At 39.8% G+C, this 17,214-nt stretch overlaps 1 protein-coding gene across 3 annotated transcripts in view; it reads right to left on the minus strand.

Annotated features, from left to right (window-relative positions):
- Positions 1–16,761, minus strand: part of Cntn3 (contactin 3) — a 372,584-nt gene extending 355,823 nt beyond the window's left edge. Inside the window, exon 1 of one of the 3 annotated variants that reach the window (XM_087182023.1) lies at positions 16,608–16,761. The gene's annotated coding sequence lies outside the window, so the exon portion shown is untranslated. Of the gene's footprint in view, positions 1–16,274; positions 16,374–16,607 lie in introns of those variants that run through there. The other 2 variants (XM_021266045.2, XM_004854216.3) reach the window with 2 other exon arrangements.
- Positions 16,762–17,214: the final 453 nt, after the last annotated feature.

Here is a 17,214-nt window from a genome sequence, read left to right on the forward strand (position 1 = left end):
CTGTTTTCCTGAAGGGAAAGAAAGATAAAGCACAGACTCATAACAGGAATTGCATTCACAACAAATGGCTATGGATCACCTTTAACCAAGAACTAACCTCTATCACTCTTAAACTTATTTTCAAACTTTAAAACTCTGGATTTTATGGGTCTCATCAATTATAAATTCTCCCTAGGAAATCTCTTTTTTCAAAAGTTTACACAAAAATATGTGAAAATAACTAAGTCAACAATTCCTATCTTTTATCACTTCACAAAACTAGCAGTTATTGAGCACCTAATATGTTCCAGACATGCAGACAGCCTTAAAGCAAATTTAACTTGGTAAGATGTATATAAATATGCAAACTGACTCAATATTCTGATTTATATATTTTCAGATATAGTTTTTGTTTTGTTTTGTTTTTAGAAGATGTCACACAAATTCTGACTAGCAAATTAACTGAGAGTTTTATAGCTTGGCAAATTTGTTTTCACTTTAGAACAATTTATGATGAGTCTATAATGCACTGTGGCTAATTAATGACTTTTTTGTGGTTTGACATACATTATACATGAGCTTTTTAATAGTCTCATCTCAGATCATCCTGAATCATTTCTAAAACTTTCAGTCATGTAATGATTGAAAGAAAAGTATCTCCATTTTCTGGTCTGTTTTTTAACAATTTCTGGTATAAAGGTGATTTGCTTATGAACAACAAAGAACAGTGTACAGGCATGTTGCTGGCAGCTTACACATCCAAAACTGTAACATACTAGTGTAGAATTGCTATTGTTGCTATAAACTGTAAGTGCTCACAGGAAGGGACGCTGTTTTCACTAATGTAGAAAACATACTATTTGTTTGTGCAAAATTACAACCACCAATGATCACATGCCCAGTGCTAGAAACTGTTATTTTAATTTTACAAGAGCTATAAGAAGTTGATTATACACATGAAATTAAAGCTCACTAAGTTTAACTTTCCAAGACTATGTAGTTAGGGAAGTGAACCCATACAAAAACCTTACCTCATATCTGTTTACTGGTTGGGAATGTCTTAAGAATGGGAACAATATTAGCTTCAGCTTCTACTATTTAGCATCTGGTAAGAATTCCAGGGCAGGGGGATTTAGCTCAGTGGTTCTGCCGCCTGGCCAGCAAGTGCAAGGACCTGAGTTCGATCCCTAGTACCCCCCTAAGAAAAGAAGAAGAAGAAGAATTCCATCTTGATAAAGAGATATGTCTCCCTGATTTAGAAATTCTGATAGGACAGAAATGTCTAACATATATCTCTTCCAAAACCCTCCCACCTCCAAGCCACATTTCTGGAGTGGGGGAAAAGATGAAGGATACAGAGAGATAAAGAGACCTAGGGAACATGGAAGACCAGCAAAGACACTCCACAGGGAGCACTGTATTCCTCTAATCCATGACCAGTGAGAGATAGGGATGAGGTGAAAAGCACAGGAAGATACTGAAGGGATTGTAAGCATCCAGTCTATGTTAGGCTTCCTGGAGGACCACATGAGTGTTCGGCAGAGATATAGAGTAATTTGCTAATAGACAATTCCATTAGTCCCTTACACTATTAAACACACAGTACTTTGGGTTAATGTTCAAAACTTTACTTCCTATGTCAGTAAAGGTACTGAACAATATACAAACAAAAACCCACAATGTATTAGAAATTTTAATTCAGTGCATCTGTCCCCCCAAATCAATGAATTAAAAATCATGGAATGCAAATGGACTTGAGCACCAAGGATCCTTCAAACTGGAAATTCTATAATTCAGTCATGAGATAATATCACTACTTAAGAAGTAGAGGTCCAAAGTCTTCAATAAGGTATCCAGACATGCAATAAAGACAGAAAGTGACCAAGGATTAATCCTTTTACTTTAAAGGAGGTATGATCAATGGTACCCTGAAATTCGATCAGATTCCTCCTTTCCTCCTAATGACACTAGCAATTTAAGCACACCATCCATTCCATTGATATAGAATTCTAAGGCTGCTGCTTAATGAAAGCAGGGAAAAGCTTCTCCATTCACTACCATCATTCACAAGTCCCACATAAGGAATCTGTCAATCAATTAATGTGTGTGTAAATCAGATGTACACTAGGCTTGGTCCTGAACCAGAAAACCACACTTTATTACCATTTTGTAAAGAAAGACTTTATCACTTTCCTTAAAATAATGACTTTGGGGTGGGGGGGTACCGGGGTTCGAACTTGGATCCTTGTGCTTGCGAGGCAGGCGGCGGCGAATAATGACTTTTTAGATATATAAACCTCTTCATATGATTTGATACACATGACAAATCTCTATATTCCAAGCAAAAATCTTTCTAAGCAAAAAATCTTTCTAGAACTACATTTTATCAGGCAGAATGTTTTTTAATGAATAAGGAGTAACCCAGACTTTGTTCCTCCCAGCTACTGAGCTGTGGCTTTGCGAAATGGAATTTACAATTACTAAAAGGAAAACAGCCCCAAATCCCACAACTCCTTTCACTTAATTATTCATAATATTGATCAGCACGTTTATTTTTAAAAACAGATGAAGTTAGGGTAGCACTCAGATAGGAGGAAAACTTCTTGCTAACTTGCATTTCTATGGACTAGGGAGTTTCTTTTTCAGGGATTTGTATTTTGCGTGTGTAAATTTTAAAGCCAACACATTTAAATTTACCTTAAAATGTTAAAAGCCATTCTTTTTTTTTTTTTAAAGCCATTCTTGATGGTGATACTTTTCACCCTAATATACTCATCAAGATTAATTTCTGTTTATTATTCTTAATCATAAAAATTGAATAACTCATACAATACTAAAAATAAATATGGCAATGGTAAGAAAAAAATGATGCATGAGTCATTTAGGAGTTTTGGAAATCACTTCAGGTTTTACAAGCCATGTTTTCTTTCGTTATATCCAAAGACAGAAGATTTAACAGAATAGATATTTTACTGTGCATATCAATAAACACTAGTGTGGAAATCTCTAGAATAAAATCTAGGACATAAGTAAGTTTAAGTAATTCTGCTGGAGGTGAATACAGCACAGATGATAGCCAATAATTTATTCGACCATGCTGGCCAGTCCTCAACAAGAGGCAGTATGATGTTCTACCCAACACTTTTTAGCATATCACTATTATTCTAGACTGCATATAAAATGTACATCAAAATAAGACAGTAATACTAATTCAGCTGCACATACCAACAGATAGCATTCACTGGGTTTTGTCAAGTGTTTGGCCTCACTTTATGCATTGCTTACAACAAATTTATACAGGAGAAACCAATCCAACTTCGTAGATGAAAAACTGACACAGAAAAGTCAATTCGTTTTTTTCCAAGTCACACAATTTTAAACAGGTAGGCACAGTTTGCCGGCATAAACAAGCATACACATTACTACTAAGCAAAGTAGCCTAGCATGGTTCGCTAGATTTCCAAAAACAAACATCAGTTTCTCCGGTTGGATCACATGTTCTCTGAAAGCTTTCAACATATTTTCTACCTCTGTGTATCCCTGAGCCTCACACAGGAATCCCTCACTTAGGCAGCAATTAGTGACCTATAATTCATTCATAGGCAATAAAGTGACATGTTACATTTCCTGTTTCTAATTTGAAAGACAACTAAAATCTAGAGGGCATTTATAATGCTTAATGGATATGAGGTTTGGTGGTAAGGCAGATTACATAACTGGTCCAAATTCTTCATGTCTCTCCATATCTATGCCATGTGACTGCAATTCTTCCTGCTAAAGAGGCAGAGGATAATTCCCCACTTTCAGCTTTGCACTTGGCCATGTTTCTTTTTATGGAAAACAATGAAACAGAAGTGATAATATTCCACTTGCAAGGCAAGATCTTAAGAGATTTTGTTTCTACAGTACTTGTCTTTTTGTACCTCTGCAAATGACATGAAAATAATTTCCACTGGAGACCTACTCCTTTGTCCAGAGCCCCACCATGAGACATGGAAAGACCAGTGGCAGATGGCCGCAGCTGGAGTAAGCCTAGATTAGATGTGCCCACTCCTAGTTGACCATAAAAATGTGCTCAAACCCAACTGAGCTCAGCAGAGGCACCCCAGCCAATCAGAAAGGGTGAACGCTACATTAACTTTTCTTGTTTTGAGCTACTGAAATTGTGTGGGTTCTGATGATGTAGAATTACTGTAGAACAGCTGGCTCATATGGGTAGACCACACTCTTGTTCACAAATATTCAATCCTTACCCCCAGACCTATTTGTGGAATAGATATCTCTGCCTATTGTCTTGGCCATGTAATTTTTCCATAGATTATCAGTCTGCAAGACATATGCCAGGGCCTAGCAGAAGCTTTAATGCACAGTAACGGTCTGGATTAGCTTTTCACATTTACACCATAAGATGCAGAGGCTAGTATAAAACCTTTGACTTCTATCCTAATGACTTAGGGTTATAGCTCTAATGGCAGCTGACATGGTTGATTATGGTTTGTCTCCACCAAAGTCATACTGAGCCTCAGTTCCTCACTGTGGCAGAGGTTTGGAGGTGGGATCTAGTAGGTAGTATGCAGGTTATGAGGACAGGGCCCCCCTGGTAAGTTGGTTCTTGTTCACATGGGACTGGAATAGTTACCACAAGAGCAGGTTTGTAGAAAGTAAGCCTGCTATTTGTGTTTGACCTCTTTTTTTTTTTCTTTCTGGTATCAGTAATTGAATTCAGAGCCTTTATACAGAGCTATAGCCCAAGCCCTCTTTCTATTTCTCATTTTGAGTTAGGGTCTCGCTAAATTGCATAGGCTGAGCTCAAATTTTGCAACCCTCCTGTCTCAGCCTTTCAGAGTGCTGGGATCAGAGGTGTGTGCCACCACACCCAGGTCTCCTTTGGCCTCTTATACAGTGCTTGCTTGCCCACCCATTCTCTGCAATGAAAATGCAGAGAGGCCTTCACTAGATGTGACTGCCCCAATCTTAGACTTCTTAGCCTTAAGAACTGGGAACCAAACTAAGTGTTTTCTTTTAAAGAAAAATTACTGTTATTACCACGTTTTTGGAGTATGATTACATTCATTGTGAGGAGTTGGTACATGTATAAAGCACATCTTAATTCTTTCTACATTCCCTTCCCCACCTCTTCATCTCTGCTCCCTCCATCTCTTGAACCTCTTCCAACTTGCAAAAGATCTCCTTTTACTTTGTTCTTTAATTTATTTATACTTTGGTTTTCTCAAAAGCATGCAATATATAGGCATGTGATAACGCACTCTCAGGTACTCTACTATTAAAAAAAAACTGACTAAGACCCAGGGGATGAGTGTACTGTGTGTACATGTGCCTAGTAATCTATTTTGTATGTATGATACTGAGTGGTAGACAAGAGGAAACTCTAATATTGTTTTTAAACATGTGCTTATTCCTGTCCTTTGTTCCTGTGACTTCTGGTTAAAGAAAGGTGAGAAATTCTGCTTGATATATGGCCAATCCTCTGGCTAAAGTTTAGAATATAACTGAATGGTTTAGCTAAATATCCTGTATTTCTGCCTTCTGCAACAAGAAAAGTGTGCCCTAGATAAGGGTTTTCCCTAACTTTCTCTAGAGACAAAACCTGAGATGAATTAGGTTAAGGAGAGAAGCTGAGATTGAGGCATGTTCTTAAGAGAAGCAACTGTAAAGAAGTAACACATAAACAGAAACAAAAAGATGCTGAGTTTAAAGCAGCTGCTGCTGAGGATTCATCTGATCCCATAGGGCATCTTGGTCTGGGATTGCCTTCAGAACTGTCCAAGTTAAAGCAACCCAGGTTTTTGCAACCATGCATCTTTCAGTCACTAACCATGTACCAAAGCCAAGGAAGACATAAGCTTGGCTGAAACAGTACCCTAAGGCAAAGAGAAATTCTCAAGGAGTGATGAACCCATGAGCCATCTGCATCTGCTCTTCCCCGCAAATGAAGGATGGCTATGCGGGCCTTGAATTAGTGGACCTGCATGCAGTCTCCAAGACAATCTCCAAGACAGAGAGTAACCTTCAACCTGTACCCTAGAGTGAGAGGCCCTCCGAGCAGGCACAGAGTCAGTCCACAGAGGAGAAGATGGATGTGCTGATCCCAGATGACTCACAGCTCCAAGTAACACAGGAGCTGTTTGTTTTTAGAAGTCACTGAGTTGGTGGCTTGTATGTTCCCAAACAAATGCTGACTGATACATTGGTCAAACAGCAAAGAAGAGATAAGACTTGTTTAGTTACTTATATTTATAAGCAATTATTTTCCTGTAATATGTTTGAAACTAAAAACTGAAAAGGTGCAAATAAATGGAAAGATATTCCATGTTAGCAGATTAGAAAAAAATAGTATTTTTAAATGTCTATACTACCCAAAGCAATCTATAGTTTCAACACAATCCTTATTAAAACTCCAGAATAAGAGTTTTCACAAAAAATTTTAACAATCTTAAAATACATATGAAACCACAAAGACCCCAAATATAAAATAAATCTTGAATAAGAAAAAAACAAGGTAGAGGTATCATAATGTCTGATTTCAAAACATATTACAAAGACACAGGGCCGGGGATTTAGCTCAGTGGTTTTGCCGCCTGCTGTGCAAGCGCAAGGACCCGAGTTTGATCCCCAGTACCAAAAAAACAAAAAAAAACCCCACAAAAAACACAAAGACACAGCAATTAGAACAGCATGGTACCAGCACAGAACAGACAAATAGACAAATGGAACAGAATAGAGAATACAGAAATAAATTCACCTACTTATGGTCACTTGATTTTAAGAAAGGAGCTTAAAAGACATAATTGGGAGAGGACAATATCTTCATAAATTATTTTTGAACAACAGGATACATATATCCTGTTGAAAAGAGTGAATTTAGGCCTTCTCTCAAATCACATACAAAAATCAACTCAAAATGTGTTAAAGATTTAAATAAAAGCTGTGAAACCATAAAATTACTAAATGAAACTAAGGAACAAAGACTGATGACATTGGTCTGTCTGAACAAAAATTTTTTGAAAATGAGTTCAAAAGCATAGGTAATAAAATGAAAACAAATGGGATTACAGCAAACTAAAAAGCTTTTGTATACGCAAAAAATGAGCAAAAGATCTAAAAAGACATTTATCAAAAGATATGCAAATGCTCAACAGTTATATGGAAAGGTACTCAACATAAGTAATCACTGGAGCAATGCGAATTTAAACCATGGTTAGACAACACCTTATACCTGATAAAATGGCTGTTTTAAAAGACTCAAGATAACAAGTTCTGGCAAGGACGTGGAGAAAAGTTACCCCTGAAAACTGTTGGTGGGAATATAGATTAGTGGAGCCACTACAGAAAACAGTATGGAGGTTCCACAAAAATACAATTGGGTGTTTACTTGATAATTTTTATACAACCATTCACTGAATATTTTCATCATACCTCATAGCACTATCAGTTCTGTCTACGGCTCCAACTAGGTAGACTCACACTCAAAGAGTCTTGCCTGTGCTTCTTTACAGACTTGACATAGGAAATGTACAAGACTGGAAGGTCCTCATTCTACTAAGGCTGAAGTACAGAATTCACAGCAGGCTACCTCAGATTAGAGGATAATGGGAACAGACTCCACTGCTCGAAGGGAAGGGCGAATCAGAAGGTAAAGTGCCAAGGAAGGTATTGCTGTCATCTCTGCCAACAGTCTACCCAGGACTGGCGAGTATTTTATCTTTTTCTGCAGCAATGCCTCTCTGAAGACCAAACTTAATGAATCTTCCCAATCTCTTTTTAAAAAATAACCAATTATATGTAATATTTTCAATTAGAGACAGTTGAAGTCATTTACCCATTACGGGTCAATAAGAATAAGTCAATTTAAAAATATGGCCCCAACACAAGAAAAGAACAAAAAAAAAGGAGAGAAAGGGAGGGAAGAGGTAGATGGAAGCAGCAGCAGCACAGGGAGAAGAAACTAACTTAATAACAGGGACATATTAATCCTGAACACAATGCAAAATGTCTCTCTCTCATTTGATTTTAATCTTTTTTGCTTGAATGCCTACAAAATGTTTATTTGTGTTATTTCTTACCTTACAAATTTATGCTTTGGAATTTATTCCAGCCCCTATCTTAATCTACATCTTGTGTACTGTGCGTTAGTGCATGTGTTCACACATCTGAGTTTAAGTATGGGGTGGTTGATTAGTAGGTCAAAGTAGGGTAGTAAGAAAAACAAAGAAATAACTAAATCGTAAATATGGAAGAATGAAAGAACAAGACAAAATGACAAAGGACATTTCCCAAGAAAATCATAATGTAAAAACACAGCAAAAGATAATTATGGTACTGTTTGAAAGAGATAATCTCCACATGCTAGAATTTCCCATCATGTAGAAATACACCTTTTACTTTTAAGCACCTTCACAGAATACATGGGTTGTTTCATAATATAATAAAACTCACACACCAAGACCCTTTTTTCCTTTTCCAAAAGTTACACTGCAATGAAACAATACAGAAAAAAATGCATAGAGGAAAAATCCTGTTTGCTATTAGTGAACTGATCCAATAAAGTAATATTATACATAAGCAGGTATATCTTTACATAGCATGTAAGAAATTCTTTTTAATGGAATGAGAAAGAGAATCTTTGGCCTATAAGGCTCAAATTTCACAGTCACCCAGTCTCTGCACACAGCTTTTAGTCTTACTTACAATAGGAGAAGCCATAGCAAGCCTTCACTTAGAGTAGTGGAGAAAAATGACTTAAATTGTCTAATACATGCAAATGTAAAAGCTTCTTCTGTAGGCTAAGGGAATGAGCAGGGGTGAGGGAGGATCTGTCACACACACCCGACTGTGGTACAAATATGCCTCATCTGTATTCCAGAGCCTTCAGAATATTCACCAGAATTAGTAAGGAGGACTGGTAATCAGCCTCTTTCTGCTGCTTTACATGCAGGGAGGCGACCAGACCAAATGAGTAACAGGCATCAGATTAGATCACTAGTTATACTGTTCGGGTTGATTTTAATTGCCTGAAAAGTGCCATTACCGTCTTCTGCAATGCATTAAGTTATTTTAAAGACTATTTCCATGTAAGAAATAAAAATGGAATCCAATTCCCTAAGAACATGCAAGGAAGTATTCAGTCAGGCTCCTGCCTTGGCTGTATAAAAACCCTGCTCAAGGGTGACCACACAGATAAACAAATGTGTTATCCTGTAGAACTTTTCAAATGGATTATGGAAAGTCAACCCAGATTCCCAAACTGATGATCACTGAAAACCACCCAAATGTCACATGCAGGTTTAGAAAAAAACCTCGAGATTTCCATTTCCACAGCTACATTTACATACAGGCATTTCCAAGGTGAAACAATTGGTGGTATTTAAGAAGGAATATTTCAAAAGAAGAAGGTCTGTGGAAATGAGAAAACACTAGCAAAAATATTACATTAGAGGATGCTAACATGGAAATGTCTCAGAACATTTATTCTTTCAATCAAAATGATAGATGTATGAATATATACATGGGAGTGAATGGCATAAAGCTATACATATACAGTACTAACGAAATCTGGTTTTAAAATTGGCAAACACTAAACACTGTCTGTAGCCTAGCTAGCGTTAATGTATTCTCATCAGTTTCCTGGTTCTGATATTCCTCTATAGCTATATACAATGTACCTCAGGGAGATACTGACTGAAGAATATACAGAATTCTTTGTACTATTTTTGAAATTTTCTCCAAGCCTCTAATTATTTTAAAATAAAAATTTTAAAACTGCATGTTAACAAGCTTTTCCCCAGCATGATTCAATTAAAAGTCTTACAAGAGTCAAGGATCTCCATCAGTTCAACAGCACCTTGGAATATTTCTGCACAAGGAAAATAAATTGGAAATTATGGAAAGAGAAATGGAACATTTTAGCCCTATGAGGGGAGCTTTCTCTTTGACAGATCACTGATCAAACTTCTCAAGACCCAGAAAGTTTTCCCACATTTGTAAGTAATTATTTACAATTTAGGAAGCATACTCTTGATTAGTCATGAGACAGTCATTTACTCATGCCTTTCACACACTGATGCTTTACTCTAATAAAATAATGGATTTTGAGAATTCCAAATTATTCCTTGCACTAAAATGAGCTCAGGACTGCCAAGTCCTTTAACCTATGCTTCCTTTACAGCAAGTATTTGTCACAGAATTTTCTAAATTGAGATGAAATCAAGATTTTCATCTGTTGTCAGTTCATGATTTGTCACTCATAAACTGCAGAGTAAAATGAAATATTTCCATTATACACTGAAATAACTTTAAATTGCAGAACAAGAAAGAATTCCCAACAAAACTATAGCAGAGCTCCATGCCAATGAATGACATCAGACTTTCATTCCACAAATATTTACCAGTGTTCTAATTTGTGGTTGCCATTCCAACCCCAGCGAATGAGAAAAGCCAGATATCAAACAGATTTATAATACTAAATTCGAATCCATTCTCCTTGGAAAGAAGACATTTTTTAAAAAAGAGCTGAGAGTTGACTTAGGCACTTTCTTGTCACAGGTACAAAACATCCAAGCCCTGAAACTTAAAGGAGGACAGATTTACCATATCTGGGTTCACATTTTTTTGGAGGTTTCACCCCACAGTCCGATGGCTCCAAGGCAGAAGTGGCATGGAGGAAGGGCCTGCCTTGGAGGAAAGCTGCTCACATCATGGTAGCCAGGAAGCAGAGAGAGAAAGGGGCACAGGGAAGGAGGTCTATCCCCCCAAGTCACGCCACCCACAACCTGCATCTCCCAACCAGACCGAACTTCTGACACCACGTCCCTTACACTTGCTCCCGTGATCTAATCACCTTCCCAAAGCCCCACCTATGAGCACAGGAGGCTCCTGGGGGACATCTAGATATAAACCATAACAGTAATATGTAGACAGCTCAGAAGATGAGGGACTTTAACCTATTTAGAGGACAGTAGCATTTTGGAGGAATGGATAGATAGGTACACCCAGACCAAAAGGACTGCTGGAAGTCCAGAGCTTTTCCAGCAGAAACCACAGTGAACATGGGATAGAGATGTAAAGGAGGAAAGTGGCAGACAAGCCATGGATGTTCTAGGCCCATGCAACGACCCTGCAGTCAAAAGAGTACTGTTGAATTTTCAAGGAATTTAAAAAAGGTCCCCATAGCTGGAGTGTTGTTTCAGGGTAGGGTGCAGCTTTGGAAGGTGATTAGGTCATGGGGGCAAGTGTAAGGGGCCTGGTGTTATGAGGTGGGTCTGACTGGGAGAGGCAGGTAGTGGCTGGCATGACTTGGAGGGATGGATCTCTCTCCCTTGCTCCCTACTTGTCTGTCTCCTTCCTGGCCACCATGATTAGGGAGAAGTCACATGAAGACAAGCTTCATGTTTTTCTCTAGACAGTGGGTATCCACTGACCTAAGTACTTTGGCTTATGGATTAACATAGTTCCTTTGGTCATAAAGACTGGAGCAAGAAAAGGAATGGGGGAAGAAGATCGATTCTTTGATATTTCTCTCTCTTTTTTTTTTTTTTGGTACTGGGGATCGAACTCGGGTCTTTGTGCTTGCGCAGCAGGCAGCGAAACCACTGAGCTAAATCCCCGGCCCAGAAGATCAATTCTTAATCAGCTGTATTTAGGTAAAAATCATAAACAAAGTAAAATGTTTAGACTCTGGCATGGCACATGATAGATAACCTTAATGAATGTTCTGAGTTGTTAGTCAAGTGACTGGTAGCAAAGACAAAGGGAAAAGATAAAGCCACAGACCACTGAAGCCACATGACTAGATGGCAATGATGAGTGTGAAGGAAAAAAGAGATCATCTACACTTAAAGCAACCTGAAATGATGAATCTACTGGACACAATAAGGTTGTAGTAGCAGATGTCCCAGAGATTTCAGACATCACAACAATGTGACACAAAAACACTGTAAAGGTCAGTAGGAGACTTCTGAACATGGACCTTCTTGATATGCATTTTAATCACAGGGTGCTATGGGCACAGGCTGCAAACTCAGTACCCCCAAAAGCTTAGTTCTCATGGGTTTATCAAAGTCCAGTGTGAGCCAGGCACTCTGATGAGAGCTGCATGACAACAGTGAGTCAAACTTACTACAGGAGAGTACAGGAGAAATCAGCAAAGGAAATGGCCAATTTCAACCAAGTGATGAGAAATGCTATGAAGAAAATAAACAGAAAGAGCATAGGAGAGGTGTCTTATAGGGAGGAGGAAAGAAACCAACAGCCAAGGAGCCCCCTCTGTGCAAATAGTATATAAATTGTGATCTAAGGGATGAGCAATAGCCAAAAGCTGTGTGTGTGTGTGCGTATGCGTGTGTGTGTGTGTTTAGCAATGATGGCTACAAGAGGCTACCATGCAAAAGAACAATGCCATCTCTAAAGTTGGAAAGAGGTAAACAAAACTGCTGAACTGAAAGAAAGTCCACAAAGTTCTTGCTTCCAAAAGCATGATACGAGGTGTTAAAGAAACAGTCTTTAAATCTCACACAGCTTTGTAGGTAATATCTAATAGTTTGGATTTTATTCTAAGTGCAACAGAAAGTCATTAAAGCATTCTTAGCAGCAGAGTACTCATTTAACTTACATTTTGGAAAAAAAAAATGGGCCAGCTGTGCAGAATGATCTTTGGGAAAGAATCAAGAAAGAAGCAAGGGAAAACAGTGCAGAGGGTCCAATATAGAAACAGTGACTTGGAATAGGGTGATGTGGGTGAAAACGGTAGAGAAGTCTTTCAGAGTAGAATCAAAGGACACATGAGATCTGAGTTGTTCTAGTTCTCCAAAGGAAGAGTGTTTGAAGTATTGTGATACCCCAAGAATTCTTTATACTATTAAAATAATATATTGGCAGGCTCCTTTATCAGTAATATAATCACAGTGGGTTTTGAGTTATGGATCGCATGTCTTAACATTAGGAAGGGAAACAAAGCCAAGCAACTTAGAAAACAAACAGGACAAAATTGTTCCCTGGCTTTAGAAAACAGAAAATTTACAATCTGAGTTATAAAGGCACCTAAGAGAGTTCCGTGGAATAACTGTAACATAGATAATCTATTTCTTCAAATGCCAATATGTCTCCAGTGAGGAATATGCATACTGTCTGAATTATCTTATCCTACTTAATAAAATTGTAATTTTCCCTCACTCTTTGCAAGGCAGCCTCTTGCACAGTAAAGATGCTACAAATATTTACATTCCAAGTACCAGAGCTGTTTGAAATGCTATAAAGTTCTGCCAGTACTTCTATTACAAACCCTTATTTCTTGTTTATAACATGTATATAAAAGCAGGAAAATAAAAACATACTATGGATTGAAACTTGGCATACAAAGTTTCAACCACGGAGTGCATTTCTACTGCAGCAAAATTTCCAAAGAAACACTCCACTGTGTTTGGAAGATGGGAAGGCTGGTGTTGGCGGGCAATTACAAACCAAAACCACTTAGCCCACGTGATCTGTCTCAGAAAATTTTATACAAATTAGATCTGAGAATAACAATTATCACCTCTCAATTTCAAAGAATTTCTACCTGAAACAGTCTTGTTGTTCCATATTCATTACTATTGCCAAACATCTTTGCAACAAGGATATTATCTACTCCACTATTACCAAGCATACAAAAAGAAATAGTCCATGGGCACTAAATGGCAATATATATATGCAAATTAAAATAATATGTATTTGCAGTTATGCATATTAAAAACCAATGAAAGCACCTTAGAGATGCTTAACTTCAAAGAAGTAAAATAATGGCTAAGATAAGAAGGCTTAAAGGTAGGCTCAGTGATGACCAAATCAGAGACAGCAAGCAAATATGCACAGCATCAATAAATTCTCCTGCCATAAGAATATCTCCCACTGCATAAAATTAACATAATTGCAGAGCTAACTACTTACTAAATGGTAATTGGAAAACACAGAACATTGAGCCAGTTATAGCATCTCTGTGTTGTGGAACTGTCACAATAAAGTGATATATAGATGTAGCAGTTTGAAAGGGACAATTATATCTATATACTTTTCCAGCACAAAACATCTTAGAAGTTAATGAGAACTTCAAGTTGGACATTTAAATTATGCAGTAAAAACAAAGCTAGATGTGTACTGAATGAATCAGGAGTTAGGCACTTATAAAAAAAAGATGCATATTTTGCTAGCAGAGCGAAGAGGGTATTAGTTTCTAATAACTAGGCATATATGAAATGTGACAGTGATAAAATTGAACATAAATCAGCAACTGAAAGGCTACAAGCTTGTTGTCCACAGCTAATCTTTGCTCTGCTTGAAACTGTTCAGCACTTTGGTCCTATTAAATATTTTGTTGCCATTTTAAGAAACACTTTGGCTATTCAGTCTGGTTTGAAGGATGTTTAAAAGTTACAGTTCTTCTGAAGAAATGAACTTAATGACTCCGGTCCTCACGCTGACATTAAAGACATCCAGACAGTGAGAAGGACATGGGGCTGAATGCTACTGTCAGGAGCCATCTATTGCCTGACTCTATTACCCCGCAAGTCAATTAGTCTCTAGGTGATCCAGCCCACCTTTAGACACAACCCCCACTTACTTGTACTCAACCTCAGCACTCATCTAATAAAAGTGTGCAGCAATCTGCTGTATTTGCCTGGAGAATACAGACTCTTTTGGAGGTCTTCAAAGCACATGTTGACTCTCAATTGACTTCAAGCAAGTATCCAAAAGCCCTGGCTCCACTCATATTTTCATGCAAACATCATTTACCAAGGCTGAACTCTATCAGATCCCTTTCATGAACAGCATCTACAAGAACCTGTCCTGCTGCACACAGTGACTTGCATATATGAGGCATCTTACAAATGTTCTACAACTGGATGTGAATATTAACCTGCAGACAACCCCCCTCCCCAGTACCAGGATCCACAGAGGGTTAAAACCACAATCTAGGTGCCAGGTTATTGCAGACAAAGTCAGGTTAGTGTTAGTAAACACAGCAAAGCAAAAGTAACACATTTAACTGATATTGAAATATAATAGCTCTTTCAAAGGCAATTACTTCCCCTTTCAATCTTTGATGGGCTCTGACTCACTGTTCTGATTAATTCCCGTTTTTATTCTATTTACAGATAAAGAGTCTTTTTCAGCTACTGTGATATTCATCTCTGTGGGGGTAGACAGAAACCACAGCACATAGGAGTCGAGTTATTCTTGCTTAATCATTTAGAATATTTCTGGATTTACCTCCTCACTGTGTGAAAGAGGGCTTCTGACCTCCCTTCTGCACATCACATGTCTCCATCTATTGCTTTCTCTATCTCTGTTAGCTCGGTTTCCTCACAGCGCGGATTAAGGTTAAAGGACTGGCTGCCCTTTCCTAGAGCTCTATCTGTTCTCCCTTTGGCTCTCACCTTAGCCTACAACATTTGTTATTAAATTATTCCTCTGAGCGCCTCTCCTGGGTCTAAATCAAAAAGGAAATGCCGTACAGAGAAGGACATACGGGATTGGTGAACGGCACGGAGCTTTCCACGGAGCCCAGAAGCTGTTCCTTCATTTCACAGCCCCCCGCCGCCCCGCCATCCCGATGGTGCTGTGACTCGGATGCCTGGTTGCCACTTCCTGGTTTTCAGTTTCTGCTCTTCTGTTACCTGCTAGGCAAGCTTTGCAGGACTCCTCAGAGAGTACAGAAGCAGACTGTCCGGTCAAACCTCAAGAAACCTGAACTATAGCTCATCAGAGAAAATGTGCGAAATAAACGCGAAAGGGTATTCTATTCAAGGCTGCAGATTTGTGAGTGGAAAAGTGCAGCCTGGAAAACTTGATTGGTAATGGAAGAATCCTCCAACCCAAGCTTCCCTAGACCTAAGAGTCTGCAGAGCTTGTGGCAGAAAGGTATCACATTCTCACCCACGCTCCATGCACACTGGATTCTTCCTCGACGGCCCTACGGTTTACAACTTTTTTATTTTTCAACTTTCACTGGCCAAATCCGCTACGCTAAGGGGAAGCCAGAGGGACCTACCTCGCATCTCCCATCACTCAAACTGGGGACGCGGACCCTTTCCATTCTGAACCAATCCTCACCCCAGACCGAGGAAAACGATCTCCCCACAATAAATGGCTGGGAAAAACATCTTGTAATCTCGCTCGGTCAGGGGTATTGCCTGGCCAACAAACTTTGGAGCTAAGAAGGCTCAGAAGCGCGTAAAGTTTCCCAGGCAGGTTCCTCAGCCCTGAGCCCCAGCCGGCGCTGGAGCCTGACAACCCGTACTTACCCGGTACCCGCAGCTCTCAGGGCGCCGGCCCCGCCGGCCCGCCCGCCGCAGCCGCTGTTCCGGGTCCTGGGGGCCGCCGTGCGCGCCCCCGTCCGCGCTGTTCGCGGCCGAACCCGCGGCGCCAGGCTGCTGTGCCTGCTGCCGGCGCCGAGCTAGCGCTGCCTGCGCCTCCGCCGCGCGGGGCCGGGAGGGAGGGAGACGGGCGGCGCGAGAGGGGCGGGGAGCGCGGCGCCGCAGCCAACGGGGTCCCGCGCCTCGCGCCGGCGGTGCCCCCCGCGTCTCTCCGCCCGCGGAACCCGGCGCTCCCTGAGCGCGGCTCGGGCACCCACGTACCTCGGGCTCCGCAGGCCCCTGGCGGGGGCGTGGGGTCGCAGCCGCCGCAGCTCACCGCTGGGTGGCCTGGTGTCGCCCAGCTGGAGTCCGAGGAGCTCGGGGTTAAGGGCAGGAATTCCGCTTCTAGGAAAAGCCCCGCAGCTGCGCTGACACAAGTGCGCAGATCGCAAGTCTTATTATTAAAGCAGATCATTTTGAAGCTTTAGCTATCTACCGGGTAGTGGACTGCTGTTTAAATGAATTAGTTCCTGCAGCCCTCAGAGGAACCTCGTATCTATTATTATTCCTGGTACAGTGAGGAAGGAATTAATTTGTCTGAGATTACAGGAATAATAGCAATTGTGTTCTTACAAGGACTCTCTAACATGGACCTTACCGCCTTTATTTATGTAAGTAGGTACGATTATGGTCACTTACAGAATCAAGACTGAAATGTAATAAACCTGTTTAAGCCCCAAACCTTTCAGCTGAACTTCTAGGCAAGACTCCCAGTACCTGTGCCAAGAATGCAACTGTACTTGTGAGCGGAAAAACTGTTGTAAAAATTTAGTGCTCGTCATCAAGGGAGGGACTAATTAAAATAGCTTGGAGACACAATGGAATATAC

Source organism: Heterocephalus glaber, unplaced genomic scaffold (genome assembly GCF_053883595.1).
Source record: "Heterocephalus glaber isolate CG9 unplaced genomic scaffold, H.glaber_assembly_v1.0 deba00001472, whole genome shotgun sequence".
In the NCBI taxonomy this organism is placed as follows: Eukaryota; Metazoa; Chordata; class Mammalia; order Rodentia; family Bathyergidae; genus Heterocephalus; species Heterocephalus glaber.